At 38.1% G+C, this 20,320-nt stretch overlaps 1 long non-coding RNA gene across 1 annotated transcript; it reads left to right on the forward strand.

The window, feature by feature from the left end:
- The first annotated feature begins 2,973 nt into the window (after window positions 1-2,973).
- LOC124342522 lies at window positions 2,974-3,565 on the forward strand. The gene is made up of 3 exons (XR_006918904.1): window positions 2,974-3,064; window positions 3,147-3,340; window positions 3,411-3,565. It is a non-coding gene; the product is annotated as an uncharacterized LOC124342522 (long non-coding RNA).
- Window positions 3,566-20,320: the final 16,755 nt, after the last annotated feature.

A 20,320-nucleotide genomic window follows, 5' to 3' on the forward strand; every position in this document is an offset into this window, starting at 1 on the left:
ACCATGCTTGCAGACAACTTTCACTTTTTGGTTGACAGGTGTTACATTATTCCGTTGTAAACATTTCTTTACAATATTCGTCTATTTATTGTTTAAATTTTACATGGACCCGAAGTGGTTGTCGTTAATCTTTTAAGAAAAAGAAATCTGTGTAGTTTAGAAAACAATTCGACCGTCAGTGTTGAAAAAATGGATCTTGACAACATCATCTTGAAACATGGGGGAAGCATAACTTTCAATCCAGGTAAATGTCAGTAAGGTTTGCTGAGCTGAAATATAAGCTAAATACTTGTTTATGTTTACAGGAAAAGATACATTCTGTGTCATGACATACATTGTTAGTCTGTACACTAAAAGTTATAGCACAAAAATGCAACTTATCCTCTCTTCCTGGATTCACAATTGTGTCGCTGCTCAAAGTTGCCTGTCGTTTCAAGAAAAAGACTAATTTTTTTAAATTCCTGATAGTAAGTTTCTACCATCAGCCAAGAAAAGTTCTCCCTGATATCCATTTGCTAGAGATGTTGTGTTTGCTGTTTCATCATCATGAGATGAGAGTGAATAAATAAGAATGCCTTTACATAATATTTTTGAATGTTGAAGTTTATTGAAAGACTTGGCCATGACACAACATAAAATCTGGTCACAAATCACCCGTCACAGTTACATAGGTCTTAGTTACAACATAAAATTCATTGTTATTTTTTGGTCTTCTGAAGCCTGGATTTTATAAGGTAAAATGTGTCCATTATTGAGGTAAGTGGGGTCAACAATAAGAAAAAAATTATCGTGCATCACCTTGAAAGATTGCATTTGATAACTTAGATCTATATTTATGAGGTAGGTTGCCCAGTGAAAAATAAGCATAGACCAGTTTGTGGTTATAACTGCCAATAGGGTTGCACATCTGTACTTCATCCATGTATAACATAATCTGAAGTGCTCTCGGCTGACGCTGGAACAATGGCGACGACTTGTAATTAGATCCGTCTTCAAATCTAAATAACACGATAGGCCTACATAGTTATTAAACAACTTTTTAAAGTTCTTAATCAATATGTTGCCTGCAAAAGCAGCTCGAGCCATGAGGAACAACTGGCTTCTCCATAATTTCAGTGTATATGTCATCAATCTTGAGTAACTGTTCAATTTGGTAAATCAAAGAAACGCAGACGTAGCTTTGTTTTCTTGAACTTTGCCTCGGTTGATCTCGATTGATCGATCGTTTTGTGGCGGCCAAAATCTTGAGGAATGCGTTGGAGGGTAATAGTTGTTGGCATGATTACCCCAAAACTTTTCTTGAAGTACTCGATTTGACTGTACTGTGATTTCAGTCAAGCAAAGAGATCTGGAATCAGTGATAAATGAGAACATTCTTTTTTAGCCAACAGTGATTTTACAACATCCAAGGAAAAGTTTACTGCCTTCTTCACAAGGTGATCAACAACTGTCATCGATGACTGCATTTCAACTTGGGTTTGTTGGTGTTCAGCCAGCATGTGCATCACATAACGTGCTGAATCATCCTGAATTGATACATTTGGATTTTCAGTGGTAGCACCTGTTGCTGGTGAAGGACATCCGTGATCTGAAAAAAGTTGCAATATTGTTATTGAGTAAGTAGTGCATTGAAACAATAAAGATAGATTTGTCTCATACCGGAAATTGGAGTTATATTTTCCAGTGCTAAGTCAATCTGATGCCTAAACTTGCAGTAACTGAATAAGAAACTTCGTTCTCATTCTCAATAGGATTATCAGTAAAAAAATTTCGATTTATATTTTAAAAAATCAATGAGACCCTTTGAAATTCCATGAGATTGGAGAAGATTCCCTCATAAAAGACAAGAGCTGTTTAAAGTGCACTGTAACAATGCCATCCCCATTTCAATTAGAAAATCCTCAAAGGGAACGTCTTAAGCCTACACAAACTGATACCCAAAGTGATGGTAATAAAAGCAATTATAAACTTCCATATTTTCTTTATGGTTTTCAAATCCTTTTAAAATTTAGGTATAAAGAAGCAGAGTGATCAATTCACAAATCAAACATCGATGAACGAAAGTGAACACGAGCTGTGTTATTTCTTCACAAATAATATATTTCCTAACGAAGGTGAGTAGGAGCAGGGTGATTCCGTCACAAACCAAATCAAGGTCTAATGGAGATGGGCAGGAGCAGAGTGATTCCCGCTCAAACCAAACAGTGTCTAATGAAGATGGGCAGGAGCAGGGTGATTCCTGCGCAAACCAAACATTGTCTAATGAAGATAGGCAGCAGCAGAGTGATACTTTAAGAAATGAATCAACGTACAATGTGCTCATTCTCATGTGTAAGTAAACTTGTGTTTTTTTCACACTCATGTGTTGTCGACATTTTTTTTCAGCAGCAGAAAGTGAACCTTTGGAATTAACCGAGCAAATTTTTGTTGGTGTCAATAAAGAAAAGGATGATGTCATGATGTAGCCTGTTAAAGAGTCCATCAAAAGTACATTTGCAATTATCCGTGTGATTTGTTTATTCATGTAATGACGTTATGTTCTTCCACAGGAAAGCACAGTGTGGGAAAGCAAAGCCTTGCAGCAAATGCCTCTTCTGCCCCTCAAATGGAATTTGTTTACACAAGTTACAAATTACGATGTTATTACGGCCAAAATCTTAACTTGAAGCTGAAGAATGGACTTCCCGTTAATTTCCTGGATTACAGTTCTCTTGGCAGAGAGTTGGGCAAATCTATACAACATAATTCTACTGCAAGAGATCCTAAAATCATTCGTTTTGTTGTTTGTATCTGAATTCCCCGACGTGCTGGGAAAAGAGAAAGAGGGCAAAGCTGATTTCCCAGTAAACACCAACTTTCCACTTACATTTCATCATTAATTAAATTTTTAAATTTCTCTCTTTTTTCAATAGCAACTTATATGTCAAAAGGTGTCTTCTTATTTGGGACGCAAACGGCGTGAAATTGGACTTCAGAAGAATACTAAAGGAGTTGTTCCCCGCTACTCAAAAATGTAAAAGCTTATGTAGACGTGCACGAAGAACAACGGTAGCTGATGATAATTGTAAGTATTTACTTTCTTTATGCTGCCATATGTAGTGCATCAGTAGTAATCAGTCTTTTTTCTGTATTATTAGTGGATCTAGTGTCTTACGACGCCAATGTGAAGAAAATTATTGATTTGTTCTCTTCGTCTGATGGAGCCATTACACAAGACATAATTACGTTGTGGAAAGTTACTTTCACTGGTAGGCGTAAACAATTCGCTGACTGTGTGCTTTCAACAGTTGTCCAGGAAGTCGTGAAAAATGTGTGTCCCCTGCTTCAGTTTCAGCCTTTTGTAAGTTGAAAAAAAATTGACGCTAAATATATTATCAGTTATTTGAAGACTTTGCGCATTTCTTATTCAGCTTAATGAAGAATTGGGAGGAATCTTGGGTGGAGGAATGGTAAAAAAATACCGCAGATAACTGGACTAATTGCGTCCCGAAAAAAGTTTCTGTTGCTCAAACTTCCAAGTCCAAGGCTGTCGTAAGCAACGCGAGTTTTTACTCAGACTTGTCTGACTTTGGTATTTAGCATTTAATTTTTATTGTTATTGTCAATTTTGTAATATCATTTTTAACATTCCAGAACAACAGTCATGCGCTTCATTAGAGTTGTAGCCTGTCCTAATATTACACGGGAAAAGAAAGAAGAATGCAAATCTGTATTTAATTGATTGCAGAGAAGTTAGTTGCTGTGGACTTGTGGTGTAATAATCGTTCTCTATGTATTAAATCATAACGTGATTTTTTTTTCTAGGATTCAGTTGATATGACGTCAGCAATAGAACAAGTTGACAGGCCGTGTCCCTTTTGGAAATTGTTTTCACGTAGTTGCTGGGAAATCCCCCTTCCTCTACGTTGCAAGCTCGACGGAAGCCCTCATTTCTTTGCTGGCGGTTTACTACATCTTTGACTTGGAATGGTGCAAAGATGTCTTGGCAGTGATGTTCCTATTAATTGAATCTGAACTGTTGGAGAGAACAACTTACCAATCAAAATCTTCAAATGCAGTTAACATTTTCAAGAATCTGCTTTACTCTACCTTAATTGAATATATTTTTTAAAATGCTTAAATACTGTAGGTAACGTACAGTACGTAAGTTGCCTTACGTAATCTTTAGTGTTTTTTATACTACTCCTTTCAAACTCAACGTGTTTCGCTAATATGCGTATAGCACTGTATCTAGCAATCAAGTCATGTTATTTACTAAGTTCAAGTTCATTTAATGTTGTTCAAGTTGATTTATTGTTTTCACTCATAACAGAACTCCCTCTTTTTTTACTGTCCCCTACTTTTTATCATTTGGCTACCAAATAAGAGTGTACTGTGTCTTATTTAAATGTTGTCCAACTTAGAAAAGTGACACGTATTTTTTATTTGGTAAAATAAATTAGCAGCTTGTCATGTAATTCTTTGTTGAAAGCTAGTGTTTGTTGAAGCAGACGTACTTGAGTCATTGAGTTAATCTGATCACTGATCAGTAGATTATTTCAAATTCCTTGGCAGGAAAGTATCATGTACGTACTTATAACTGTTGGAAATCATTGCAAATTATGTGCCAAATTTGGACGTCGAAACGATAATCCAGTGAAAGTTATTTGCAGAGAAATATTTAAACTTGCAACATGCAAGTTTTTGGAGTGATGCTGTGTTTTCAGACGAACAATGTTTTGTGTAACTATAGCTCTACTTTTACGATAGTTCAAACTGAATTAATGTTTAATTATTATGTTATTTTTTACAGCTTCAATGCTAGTAGTTTTATTTCACTGTATACTGGTTCTCATCATGCCAACATATCTAACAGTGTATGTGTATGTAGATGTTTATCGTTCAAAGGCAAGAATGAATTGAATGAACTTGAAGGACGTTTGGATACCAGACAGTACGTGGAATTATTTAAACAGAATGTCGTTCCCTTCTTCAAGGGCAACCATCTCATTCATGATTACTACCCAGTGCACACCAGGCAGTGAGGAAGTTTTTGAAATCCCATGGTGTGGCTGTATTAGAAGATTGGCCGAAAAAATCTGGTGATATTATGCCTTTAGAAACGGTGTGGCTTCATATTATTGACAAACTTAATGAATGTAAAATTTTGGCATTCGACAAGGCTGGCCTATGGTCACAATTGTTTCAATTGTGGCAAAATCTCTCTCTTGATCCTACTTTTTGGCCCAATCGTTTTCAAGATATTATTGACAAAGATGGAGCTTGGACTCGATAGTTGTATTAAAAAGCTTGCGATTCCTCGTTAAATCTGACGACAATAAATGTTTCTTCAGACTTAGTCCCTATTTAATTGTTTATTTAATAGTATGTATGGCCACCTTTGGCACGTATCACAGCTCTACAGCGATTTTTCATTGAACAAATGTATTTCTGTAATATTTTCTTCGGAATGCCATTCCAGATGTTTTGCAACTTAGTCCACATTTCATCTTTAGAAGAACGACTAGTTTTTCGGAGTCTGTATTCGACGTAGTCCCAGATAGATTCTATGGGATTGAGATCCGGACTTTGCGGGGGCCAAATCATCCTCACTACATCTCCTTAAAGAGAAAGAGTACCAAATGAATAGTAAATCAAATTCATTAGAAATTTGAAATAAAGATGGAAAAGGAATAATTTTACTTCCTACCAGACTTTTCTTTCTTCGCAAGATAATTTATACACAAGTTTGAACATGTTTTGGATTGTTATACTCTTAAAAGACGAATCCTTTTCCAATCAAATTCTTCCTTTTAGGAAGGGCACGACGTACGAGGATTGAATGATAAACTGTTTTGTCCATGATTCCTTCGATTCTTTTTAACTGCGTTATACCATTGGCACAAATTCCTCCCCAAACCATGACGCTTCCTCCACCATGTTTGATGGTAGGAGTTAACATTCTTTAATAAAGCGTTCGTTTGCTATTCTTCGAACGAAGGTCCGTCGGTTGCTTCCAAAAATCTCAAATTTCGATTCGTCGGTGAATAATACTTGTTTCCACTTCTTCTTAGACCACTTAACGTGCTTCTTAGCGAAGCGCAGCCTTTTTATAATGTTTTTGGCACTCAGTAATGGCTTGCGACAAGCCACACGTCCAATAATTCCCCAAGAGTGGAGGGAACGATTAATTGCCAACTGACTGACCAACAGGAACCTTCCGACCGGAATTGAAATCTTCCGTCAGGAGTGATAAAGTTGCGCGCTGATTTCGTATTACGCATAACTTTAAATAACGACGGTCAGACTGGGTGATAGCGCTTGGCCGTCCACTTCTTGGTAAGTTTTGGTAGGTGTTGAATTTCTTGAAACGCTGAATAGTTGTACATAATTGCAGATAAAGCATGACCAGTTATAGCAGCAATTGTGCGCATACTTTTTAGGGGGCTCTTCAATCTTGATCGCTCTTCAACAGCAAGTTCGTTTTTTAGGCCCATACTACCGATAGTGCAATCCACTAGCAAGGACCAGCACAACACGACATTCAGTGAACGACTACTAAAGACTACTGAATTGGGCTCTTCCCTAGCAAGACAAGTTTTCTGCTATCGAAAAACGATTATAACCGATCTTCCACTTCCATCAACTCTGGAAGCTTTTAAAATTTAATTGATCAAAAATCGAAATATTTCGACCGAGTTTTGAACCTCTGTCCTTTGACATGGCAGCACGGGTCGCTGACCACAAGGCTACCGTTGACATCTGTGAGTTGAGGGAAAGCATGAAACGTATGGTAGCTCACCACAAACATTGCTTTATGTAATGCAACATTAGACCGCATGATATAGCAGTGACTGATGCTATTCCCATTTTAAAATTTCAAAATTTCATTTTTTTTTTATTCGTTTTTCGACTTGGCTAAGATTCGAATCTCGGTCCTTCGACATATCAGCCCGGGATGCTGACCATTAGACCACCGGTGAATTGGGAACAGGTGAGAAACATGGGCTCTTGTAGTATGGCGCAGGTATACCCCTCTTCACTGACCCCTCTCCCATGGGTACGCAACACCCCCCGCTCGACCCCCTTTCTGGCCGGCGTTTTACGGGCACTCCTGCTCATTTGCACACCCTGAACCATACATTAAAAATGATCAGCGTAAAAAGATCTACAATCCTGTATTAATCGTTTTTCGATAGCGGAAAACTTGTCTTGCTAGGGAACAGCCCTGAATTGTTTTCATTATGTGCAAAAGTGCACAATTAAAAAATATGCAAATATTGTTAAAAGTGAAAATCATTAATTTGGGTTTGTTTTCGAAAAACAAGGAAACGGAAATAAGTTTGAAAATTTTACGCCCCCTCCCCCTCGAACAGCAGACTTCCCATTTGCAGCGCCCCTTGTGGGCCTAGAACAAACTCAGGCGATATTTCCCTCCTTCGAAAAACATGACAATGGGGAAAAATTGGCAACACCGTTGGGTGGAAAAACAGAGGGGGAAAGGGATAAATAACATTTTTCATTTTCAATTCGAAATTTATATCATTAGATAAGTTTCAAAAAATTTGAAAATGACATAAGTTGTAGAGCTAACAAAGTTCTTCATTTTACAACTTCTCGCGTCGCTCTATGCCTTTAAGTTCCCTATTTATAGATCGACAAAGTAGCTGGATTTTGATAAGCTTCTTTCGCGTGTTCGTAAACTTTTACATCCATTCATGGATGCCCTGCCCTTAACAAAAAAAATCTGAAACCAAATCAGGAATAAGCCCATCCTTATGGCTACTTCCAAAAAAATTTCGTCTTCTCACGTCAAAAATTCGATTTTTGGGAACGCCCTTTTTACAGAAGGTTCTCTCGGGCGTTCGAAAACGTTTGGCAGCTAATGTAGCTAGTCAATGTCATGCCCCAATTTTTTTCTGAAAGGAAACTTTATCGATCCGCATCGATGACTAGCACGACAACTAGCTTCGAAAGGCTGGTGAACACATGGACGTTGCAACATTCCTTGAAACCAATAATAAATAAAGAATATGACAGGAAAATGAAAGACGAACAGTGTCCTGCTCTAGCCCTAGTCACCTAAATTATACGTAGGGGTTAGTTACTAACTGTTGCTACAAAGAATCATTACAAACGTAGATGTTGTAGTTCGACGATTATTCCTTTGACGTAACAGTTGGTACGACTTTGCCCATTCAAAATCCAACGGAGTTACTGGAACAAATCCAGCTGTGCATCTGAGCATGCATGGATTTTCATATTTGATGGTATCCTGTTCGATTCCTTATAAAACTCCTTCACCATCACCAGGACCATCCAATAAATTTTAAAAAATATATATTCATGGTTCTAAAAAATAGTTTTTTTTTAGTTTTTTTATTATGATAGTTATGTTACCAAACTATTACATTTCCAATGATTCAAGAATGAGCAAATCACAGTTGCAATTTGCAGGTTGTTCCCATAAATTATATTGATCACTGTTTGGGTAGCCAATCCACTTTCATAGAAATTCTAACTTTCTTTCTTTATTATATCTTAGAAAAAAACAGTGTCAATTTTTAATAAGACATTTATTTCATTTTAATATTTAACCAAGTAAACCTAATAAACCCAATCGTAACCAATCAACCACAACCCGCTACCCGATGTTAACGCCTTAAATCAATCCTCACCTTCATCAATAAAGCCGATCCTCAACAGAAGCAAAATTGCGGTGGAGATGATAACAACCCTTTATTATAGGACCTCATTAGTATCTAATAGGCCATCATCGTCAAAGCATGTGTTAAACAGAACCCGAAAGGGTGTTGGACCCTACCAATTAACTCCTAATGCGACTAACGCAAATCAATTCAGTCGCATTTGAACGAACGCTACGGTTCGTAATAGTCCACTTAGTAGAAGGGAGAATTTCGCAAACAAACACAGTAAAAACAAAAAGAAACAAAGCAATAAGTAAACAGAAAGGAACAACTCGACTTAAACAAAGATGGTGACAGACAGTACACCACAACAACGCGAATCACTGTCTCTGCAATCGATTAAATAAGTAGGCGGATACCTGGAGGAACGTTTCAGGATATTCACCAACGTAATCCACAGTTAAGGGCTAAAGGTAGATCTCAGAAAAGTGTGTCAACAAGTAACATAGTGTACCAGCAGGTAAAGCGTACAGATGAATATTTTTGGACCAAACATAAAAAGTGTGTCAACAAGTAAAATAGTGTACAAGCAGGTAAAGGGTTCAGATGAAATTTTTTAACCAAACATAGAGCAATAACACATTACACAAGTTCAACTGAACAGTCAAGAGTTCTTCGCAACAGTTTGCAAAGGCAAGATGCCGTAACGGTGAGCTAACTCGCACAGTTGGGAAATGTCATCGAAGCCACATGCCAAACAGTAATTGTACAGCAACACACCGGTAAAAATGAACTTCACCTTCATGTCCGTGAACAATTCAAAGGCAAATTAACGATGTCGACTACATCAGTGGCTGATTCCTTCAGACTGCAGCGAACAAAAGTTTGAAAATATCCTTGAAGGTTTTACTACAAGAAAACTGAAATGTGGCGTCACAAAATTCTTGAGCTAAGAAAAGGTTGTCAACTTGGATTGTAATTGAATGTGAGTAACATCAAATTACTGAGGAAGCAGTAAGGTGTGAAGCCACTACCAATAGACGAGGCAGAGGAGGCACAGGAGGCAGAGGTTAAATGGAACACATTTTTAAAAGTAACAACATTTCTGTTGCAACGGTAGGAAATCAAATATGTGTGGGCCATTCCATGGTATTTCAATTTTTTTTGTCGCGGTACCTCACCGATTTTGATAAAAAAAATACTGTGTGTTGTAAGTCATGGTTACATAACACTGTGAAATTTTCAAATTTTTTGGATCAGTGGTTGAGCGTGAATTGTCGTTCCAAATTTCCGGTTTTTTGCGGAATCGTAGTGCGGAATTTTCACTAAAACGTAAATAAAACGGCGGCGGATAGAGCAATTGAGATCGGACAAAAACCAAAAAAAGGAGAAAAAAAAATTCTATTTTTTGGTTTGTGTCCGAGTCTGATTAGTCATTAGCAAGGTTACGCAATCTTCATTTAAAGAAAAAAACTTTAATGGCTAATATCTCCATTCTCAAACGGCGAAGCTGATCGCTACTTGCGCCATTCGATAGCCCGTCTTTATGTTTACTTATCCTGTAACAATTTCCCTCCTTCCAATCTTCGCGTTTTAGTTATGAATTATTTAAATTTGTTCGTTTCCCCTATCTTTTAACACGGGGGCCATCGCACCTTACACTTCTCCCAGAGGAGGGCGCACGAGTCGTTTACAGCTCCCCTATGTACAGAGATAGGGAAAACGAACAAATTTAAATAATTCATAACTAAAACACGAAGATTGGAAGGAGGGAAATTGTTACAGGATAAGTAAACATAAAGACGGGCTATCGAATGGCGCAAGTCGCGATCAGCTTCGCCGTTCGAGAATGGAGATATTAGCCATTAAAGTTTTTTTCTTTAAATGAAGATTGCGTAACTTTACTAATGACTAATCAGACTCGGACACAAACCAAAAAATTGCATTTTTTTTTCTCCTTTTTTTGGTTTTTGTCCGATCTCAATTGCTTTATCCGCCGCCGTTTTATTTACGTTTTAGTGAAAATTCCGCACTACGATTCCGCAAAAAACCGGAAATTTGGAACGACAATTCACGCTCAACCACTGATCCAAAAAATTTGAAAATTTCACAGTGTTATGTAACCATGACTTAACACACAGTATTTTTTTTATCAAAATCGGTGAGGTACCGCGACAAAAAAAATTGAAATACCATGGAATGGCCCGTGTTACAGTTATACAAGTTAAGTTAAATCAGAAGAAATGTAATGCAAAAGAGTCTGCAATACTGCCACCTTCTGTTTATAATGACGAAAACTCTCAAAGATGCCGAAAGAAATTTCAGTTGCCGTTGGACGTTTTCTCCACGATGAACTCAGCGGTAAAAGAATTGATTGAAATGTTGAAGAACTGAATTTCAAAAAGTTTTTTAAGTTTATCATAGTGCTTTAGTAGAACGTTGAATTGGGAATGCTAATCGTGCTACCGAAAACTTGAAAAGAGACACATGAACAGCAGTTGTATACGAAACAATGGCATCTTGAAAATCTTCACTAGACTAAGCCACGAATTTAAAAATTGTTGAAAAGTCGTGAAAAGTATATCTAAAGAAAACGTACTAAATTATAAACAGTACGTTACGTCATTATATAATATGTTGTGAGATTGTATTATAACTCTGATGGTCATCAGACTTGAATCATTCAACTTAACTTCTAAATTTATAAGCGAGCATTACCCCAAAAAGCCACACCAACATTTCTTTAGATGAATGGAGATCGAGTAGAGAGCATCGTAGTCTGTCTGGAATTCGTATCATGGCCTCTTATGGGACAGAAACTACACATAAGAGATTTCGAAACTTTTTCGTACGTTATTCAAACATTTTTTTTTAGTTCAAGCTAAAAAGGGTTACATGTTTTGGAATTAATTTAAAAATCGTAATGACTTTAATTATTTTACAATTAAAAACATTCCGTACTTATGGTACACCATTTCGAGAAATGGAAGCTACTAACTGCTCGATTTATTTTTATTTTTTCGGGACAGTTACTGAAATTATACGTCCTTGCAAAATATTGATAAACAAGAAGTGGAATGAGAAATCAAAATTATGACAGCTTTTTTGGATCGGCTGAGATTCAAGCCACTGTCACCCATTTTATTATGTTACAAAAACGATGCAAAAAACTTAAATTTTGTTACGGGAGGAATTGTCTAAACGTTGGATGATAGACATTCTAAGAATGACGTTAAAGAGACGACCATATGACATGACAATAAGTCACCTTGGTCCCATTACATATAAGATGACCTCTAGAAAACTAAAAAGTTAGAGTTCTATATGACCCTGTATGAGGTGTGCGTCTGTCTGTCTTGTTTGGTGTTGGGCACTGTCGTCGTTGTGCGTGTGACGAAAGTGCATGTACTTTTTAGGAGACTGAGCTTGTGCAATCACAGAGCCAGCTCAGTGAAATTACACAACTGGTCGGCCACAGCAGCGTGAAGCCTGCGTTCTACCCGCACGTGACAATATTTTGATATTTTGGCTAGTTTCAGGGCGAATATCGGTGTAAATTCATATAGCAAACAGCAGTATGTGTAGGTGGACCCTTTAAGGTATCTTGAAGAAATTGCCGGGTCATTCCATGACAACTCGAATATTCTGGTCACAAACATTTTTATTTCCACCATTTTTTTACTGTGGGTTCTTATTGTTACTTGGATTAATTTAGTGTTTTTGCGATTTATTTAAGATTTTACCTACAAATGTTTGTATTTAAAAAAATTTAAATAGCGAAAAGAACTTCTTTTGGTTTGTGTCCAGTAAAAAAAAATATTCCGTCTATCAGAAAAATTGAATTCCAGATTAAAATTTTTGTTGGATTTTGACAAAATCTGGAAGCTCGGAGGGCTATAAATAACAGTCATCGAAATGTTCACAATGAAGGAGCAAAAAAAATCACGCTTTACCCGCTATCGATTTTTTAAAAACAACTTTTTTTGCGTCTAATCACCCCACGCTCGGAGTTGAAGGGGGCGCGCGCACGCGCGAAAAACAATCTAGAATTTGCGCCTCCGCGCTTGAAAACTTAAAACGCAATTTTTAAGCCTGGATGAATCGTCGTCTTCACTAAAGTCAAACGATTATCTCGAACTAATGGATGCTGTCAAGGAAAAAATCAAGTAGACTGGGGATTGAAGTTCGAAATTATCGCTCCTGACCCTCGCTCCTGCTAGTTTGACACTTAAACAAATAAGTGAACATTTTGGTGTTAGTGAATATTCTGATTCTCAGGCACTTGAGTTAAAAAAAATCTGATATTTTTGAAGAACCAGAGGCTTAAAAATCGTCTCGTCAGTTGACAGATGGTGACAAACAACACGTCATCGACTTCTACATATCGACGCATATAGCCGAAAACTATATGGCATAAAGAGTGTAAAAAGCGTGAAGCAACCGAACAGCAAACGGATAAAAGTTCAAAAACGTTGCTGCTACTCAACATTGATGAGCTTGATGGTTAATATAAGAATAAATTTTAAGATTCCGCCAGAATCAAAACTATCGGATTTTCACATTTGCTGATCTTTGTTAAAAACACGTAATCACCGTTGGATCCAGCGGCACTCGTTCGGTGTGTGTGTGTTTCTATCACCAGAATGTGAAACTAATGCTATCAACAATTGAACTTAGTGAAGGACGACACTTATTGATGAATAAGTTTGTTTGCAGTGTCTAAAACAAAACATGTATGTTGAGTGGCTGCCTAAATTGCCCTGGATTGGACGCGCTAGAATCTTTTTTGGAAGAATTAGTCGATGATGAAAGTGAGAACATTTCGTACAATGTATGTATGTATGTATTGCATTTGTATCCCGCACTTTCACAAAAAGATCAAATGACGGCAGAGTGTGCCACGATTTACATCATTTACAAAATGAAGGGAACGCCAAGGAAAATAGATGAGTCTTAATAATTTTCTTGAAAACTGGGCGGTTGGTTGTGGAGCGAATCAGAGCTGGAAGACGATTCCAGGTGTGCGGGGCATAGTTGGTGAAAGACCTCATCAGCAGCTTTCCCTTTGTGGCGAATGGTTTTGCGTAAACTCCTCGTCTCTCCTTTCGGGCCATCGCCCTCCTCGACAATCTTCTGCTAGAAGCCTCAACAGTGAGTGTCCGAGCAGAGGATCGAAGTCCTGTGTGGCCCGGGTCGTGCAAGTTGATTGTCTCTTGGAGGTAGAGTGGTGCCGAGCCCGTAAGACAGTCAAAGACCATCAAGACAAGCAATGGACCCAAAGTGATGGAAACAAATTGGAGACCATCGTAGCAGCCACTGAAGATTTTATAGAAAGCCTGGTTTCTGCAGTAAAAAAATTGACGACGCATCACTTCATCGCTCGAAACTAAGCGCTTTATTTGTTCAGAGCAACGACAAAATTGATCATGAACCATGTGTTCAAGTCAGCGATTTTTCAGAAAATTACTCCTTCATTATCCAAGATTCGGTGCAAGGTTATTACTGAGCCAACGATCAAGCAAAAATTTTTCGCTTCATGGCTTATATGAAGCGACCAGACGGGAGTATGTTCAACGTGAGCATGGCGATAATCAGTGACCATCTCACGCACGACACCATTTCTGTGCAAGCTTATCTCTGACCTGTGCTTCAACACCTGATGACCTTAAATCTGTCATTAAAAAGTGTCAAATACTTCACAGACGGGTCCCGTGTCTAATACAAAAACAAAAAGAATTTTGCGAATTTGTGTGCTTTTGAAATTTTGGGAAATTTCCATTCGGGATGTTAGTTTTCGGCTTCCGTTCTAGTTTTAGTTTCCATTTCAGCACCGCCGTAAAATTCGTAATCCTCCAGGTGTCGTGTAAATTATATTTGGTTTCTCTAATTTTTCGCACTTTGTTCTTGTACGTCGTGCTCTTGTGTTACAGTCGATTTTTCTTAAGTGCAATGGAAAGACCAACCAGAGTTAGAAAGCAGTCAAGTCGGCTTCCTGATTTTGAGCTTGGTGAGGATTCAGGGAAGTTAGTACGTGGGGGAAATGGACATGGAGGGCGTGGTGGACGTGGTCGAAAAGTTGGAGGGGTTGTGCGAGGTGGGCAAGTGGCTTTCATTGGCAATGGGCCCATCCTGCCAAATGCATTGCCGACTACAGATGAAATTGGTACTTTTTAAATAGTTTCTGTATTTGCGTTTTTTAAATTATAGTTTGCTTAGGAGTGTTAGATTTGAATAAATTGACACCAGAAGAAGGCACTCAAGCCATTGAAGTCCCTCATCGGTTTGAATGTTAATCATTCTTTGGATTAGTATAGAGTGAAGAATTGTGCATCTTTCGGCACAAAGAAAAAGATTATAGCTTTATTTTTAGTATTTTTTGTAAATTTTTTAAAACGCCGTATTTAACACGGCATATATGGGGGAAAACCCCTAGTACCTAATAAAGTGAACGATACCGTAGCGCCGTGGGGGTTAATCCTACGACAACTTCATGTGTATAAAAAATGTAGATCATCATTAGATCTACTCAGGGAAAAAAGGAAAAAAATCTAGCCTAAGCGGTTCAAGAGTTATTGCATTTTTTAAAAACACGTAGTGCCATAAGAATGCACTGAAAAAAGGGGGTGTACCTAATAGTTTGGTGGGTACTGTAAAACAAATAACAATATTAAAATTCTGTGATAGGTTTGACAAGAGCATAGCGTAATCCTGCAGACACGCTTATTCGGGTGATTTGCAAGTGAGATTTTTTAATATAACTATAACTATAAGTCTAACTATAAACTAAAAATTATATATGTTGGTGCCGAAACGATCGAAATTGGTGCAGAAACGGTCAAATTTGGTGCCGAAATGGACAATTATTTTTCATGTTCGAGGAAGTGTGGTTTGCATGAGGTGCCGAAAACGACGAAATCGGAGTGCCGAAAAAAAGTGCCGAAACGGGTGGCAACCCATTTTGAAGACTTCAAGCTTGAGGCTGAATAGCATTTATTGCTTCCTGTCACGGAAATAGTGCGTGTAATGGCATTGGTGGTACAGTGAAACGACTGGCTAGACTCGCAAGTCTTCAAAGGAGAGCAAACAACCAAATCACATCTCCGATGCAGTTGTTCGACTAAGCGAATGAAAATTTAGAAATGAAATTTGTTTCGTTACATCGCAAGAACTGAAGGCAAATGAGGCGGTAATTAATGAAAGAATTCAAAGTGCTATAGCGGTTACCGGCACAAGAAAGTTTCATTGCTACGTCCATATTAATTCATTTCAAGTGAATGCATCACTATTATCGGGTGATGATGCAGACTTTGCGAGCTTTAACGTGTTGCCAAAGCCCCGTGATGTATTTGATTTTTTCTCATGCAAGGTTAATGATTACATAGACTGTATTGAACCAGATGATAAGTATTGGTATATTACCCAGATTGTTGGTCTCGATGAAGAAAAAAGAGAACTTCGTGTTATGTCCCCCGGTGGAAAATTAGGTTTGATTCGAGGATATAAACCAACAAAAAATCATTAAGTCATGCCCTTGTCACATGTTCTCATAAAAACCCAGTGTCTGAAACCAACCACTTTAAAAAATCGAATATTTAAGCTTCAAAAAGATGAATATGACCATATTTCGGCCAAAAATTCTTGCCAATTGGCAAATTTTGAATAATATTTGTTTTGGTTTTTTAAGAAAAGTGGTTCTCCTCATAGTAGCTCCAGTGTTGTTGCGCCTTTTCCGCGAGTTGAAGGGTGCAACTCCGCGCGCGGGGAGATAAGAAGCAAAAAAGTCGTTTTTAAAAAAATCGCAGCTCTTAAACCAATAGCGGGTAAAGCGTGATTTTATTTTATTCGTTGATTGCAAACATTTCTATGACTGTTTAAAAAATGAGGGCCCTCCGAGCTTCCAGATTTTTTCAAAATGCAACCAAACTTTTAATCATGACATTCCATTTCCTCCTATACCTAGCTCGGGACTCTGATGGTAGCGGTATATATAAAAAATGTGTTTTCTCATGAATTGAACTGGCAACTTCGGACATTTACGTCTATTTCGATATTCTACTTTCAAATTTACTTAACTTGTGTGTTTAAATCCTAGATGGCAGCAGCATGTGAATTTTTTTTTTCAAATTCCCTGAAAGAAATATTGATATAGGCCTACCTTAAAAACTAGCTAGGTAATCACTATATCTTGTTATTAAGCTCAATTCATTAAAAAATTAAGCTCATTTATATTAATTAAAAACTACATTGATGATTTAGCTAACAAGAAATTGTCGAATAGTCGGAGTTCTTGTCTTTCAGTGTAGTAAGGTTAAAAATGTGGTGCTGTCACTGTATCGGATTTATCAGTTTTTGCGGGTTTTTTAAGGTCCCTCCAGACTGGCACTTTCTGATGTCTTTATGCCGTTATGTCGCTTATGTCAAACTAATATCGCGCATTGTTTTGGGCTGAATACGCCGAAACTTTGTCAGGAAGACGTAATGACATTAAAAGGCGTTTTCACAGCGGGTTGAAATTTCACATAAGAATTGGGGGGAGGTAGGTAGTTCTATTTAATACTAGATACTTTTGACGGAAACATCAGCCAACGGAAACAAGGATTTAAATAAATTGGCATAAGGCTAGACAAACTAGAATACAAGTGTGGGAAAAATAAGGTGCCATTTTTTGTCATGTTAATAATTCTAAACAAACCTAAGGTCTTTACGTCAAACGTACAGAAAAAAACATCAGTGTGAACACACCTCAAGGTGCTTTCAAGTGCATTGCAAGTCGCAAGTTTTGTAGGTGTTTTGGATTCTTGGCGGGATTTTAAATTTTTTCTTGGGGGGGGGGCACTTGAATTTCACAATATTTATTATTTATCGCATTGATTTTGCAGTTCACAATCTCTGCACAGTGCAGACAGCCCGCTATGTATCGCTATACGTCGAAAGTTGTCGACAGTCGACATCGAGATCTATTTCGTCTGCTCTGCTCAAACTAAATGCTCATGTGAGTTTCCATACCTTATCTCTGTATTAGAAAGGTGGACAATGACTGGCGGGATCTCGTTTCGAAGTTTTGGCGGGATCAATTTTTTTTTTGTTGTTTCCCATAAGGGGATTTGACGGGAAGCTACTTTTTTACTAGCGATTTTTTTGTGGAGGTCTCTTCAAGTCTTCGAAAAGGGGCAATCTAGGAGTGGTCAAGAGATTTAGGGGAGAGGGGGGTTATATAGTCCGCTGTACTATGTGAAACAAAAAATATTTAATTTAGTTCTAAAATTCTAAAAGTAATACATGATGTTGTCCATAGGTATCTTTATTCCCAGAAAAGTCATTACTTTTGTACAGTAAGTTTTTTTATTATATTTATTTTTTTTTTATAATGAAGAAGCTGCCGAAAAAGTGTCGCGTTTGGATTCGTGACTCTTTGTATTCAGCTTATAAAGCCAGTAACCATGCTGAAAGCAAGTTTTTATTCAGAAAAGTTGATTTTTAATATTTTAGATAACAGCATTCATTTTGATTTTTTTAGGGACTGTTGCCGATGCTGTAAATGGTTCACTTTCCATCTGATCATTTCAATCGCTGCATTTTGGCGATTTTGGCTGATGCAAAAGAGGTTGACGTGATGATTCGTGATGAATGCACTACTAAGACTATTCCATTCACATCTATACGAATTTAAGTTACGTATGTAATCATTTAACGTTTATTTTCACCTCTGTCTCGACAGTAATCATTGTTTTACATTTCACGAAACTTGTATGAACTGACACTGAGACATTGTCTAGAGCTTCTGAGTGATCAGACTGTCGATTGGGTTGGAGCTTGCTGAAATTACCCAATGTGAAATACTTTCAGTAAGTTCTTAATTTTTTTTTTAACAAGATTGTCGTAACTTGAAATCATCTTCTAGACAAAGTGGCCCCCAGCAGCAGCTTTCCCGTATTCTTGATTCTTTCCTAATTCAGAACTTTTAGTTACTCCCTCACTTTTAAACCCTCGTGAGTTGTGACCCTCTCAACTTGTGTCTAATGTAAACAGATTTCCGTTCTAATAATAATCTTTAATGCCATGATGTTGTGTTGTTAAGTCAAATGTCAAAACAAATAGTTTGCACGGTCTTTCAAGAAGCACAGCATACAAAGCTTTCATACGTGTCTCAGGTCTCCAAAATGTTTTCACGTCACCTTGAAATGCGTGGCTACATTTACAAATTCGACGATACGTGACACCAAGTCACAGAAACTGATGTGCTGATGGTGATAACGCACCTTTTTCCTCGCCTTCCATTCTCCACGATGGTTCGACTTTGCCGTTGGATAATACAGCAGGTAACAGCTGACGCAATGTTTGTAAGAAGCGGTGGCGGCAGCACGCTTTCCTCGTTCAGTAACAGTTAACACACGAAGGAGAAATGGGTACTGCATGAAAAAACAAGACTGTAATTTAATATCGTGCAGGATGTTGTTCTTCACCAGCTCGACCGAGGAGTTTTCTGATTGATGTGCGGGGGCATCATCTTGTATTATTTGGTTATTATTCTCAAATGTATTCAACGATCAACATCTTGAATACAACAAAAGGAGTGTGAGTGTGCGTGTGCTACTGTGAAAGCTGGACGGATGGATATTCAATCAACTTTCTTCCGTGCCAATAAGATGAATGGGATAGTGTGCGCTGAAATCATTAAGTCTCTGTAGACTGACAATCGCCGCCGATATGATACTGATTTCATTTCCTATTATTGAAATTGGACTGGCAATTGAATCCGCTCCGGAAGATGACTGTTGCTGGGCAACTGTTCCTCTTATTGCAATAAAAATGAGTTGTTTGATAATCCGGTTATGCTAATCCCAGCAGGTTATACATGATATAACATGTTTTTTTTTCCGGTATTTAATATCTCTCCCTGATCGATTATTGTCAAATAAATTTAGTTTCGTCAACTCATCCGGCTGTGGGAACACTGGGACAGCATGCAGTCGCATCCGCATCATCCGACTTCTTCGCCGCCGTCGTATTCGCGGGTGCAGAGACACCAGCGCAGTGATGACTTGTGCAGCAACGTCTATTACGGCGATTACGGCGCAGACGGCCACTCTTTCGGCGGCGGAGTCGGCACCTGCTGTTCCGATTCTTTAGTGACGGCTCTAGAGGCCGAAGCCTCGACTTCTTCGTTCGTGCTCGACTACCTGGTGGCCGGCGCCGACGACATGAATTTTATCAACAATAAAGAGATTAGTGCCGGCGGCAGAGGAGTGGGCGGGTACAGAAGTGCGGCCGGATGTTTCACCGTCGGAGGCAGAAGAGTTCATTTCAGCAACAGTGACGGCGGCGGAGACGACGTCAGCCTGTATGGGACGCCAAAGGAGGAGGCCCGGAATCATGCGGGGAATATACTTGAGCGCCTGAACGCACATTGGCTGTCGTCGTCCCCCCTATGTATAATGTATAATATCTAAGTTACCTGCGGTTACTTGGTTCTCTCTGATTGTTTAACTAGGTCGTTATAAAGATATTAGCTGGGGCGGGGTTGGCTATCCAAGTTATCGATGTGAGAATGTCTACGCAGGATTCTGAATTTCTGACTGGTTATTCTCTATAGAATGGAAATGCTGGGAGCAAAAAGAGAAAAGACGGTAATCAATAAAGAGAGTTGACGGATAAGAAGAAAAAAAAATAAACTTTTTATTTTATTTTTTTTG

This window comes from Daphnia pulicaria, chromosome 6 (assembly GCF_021234035.1).
Source record: "Daphnia pulicaria isolate SC F1-1A chromosome 6, SC_F0-13Bv2, whole genome shotgun sequence".
NCBI lineage: Eukaryota > Metazoa > Arthropoda > Branchiopoda > Diplostraca > Daphniidae > Daphnia > Daphnia pulicaria.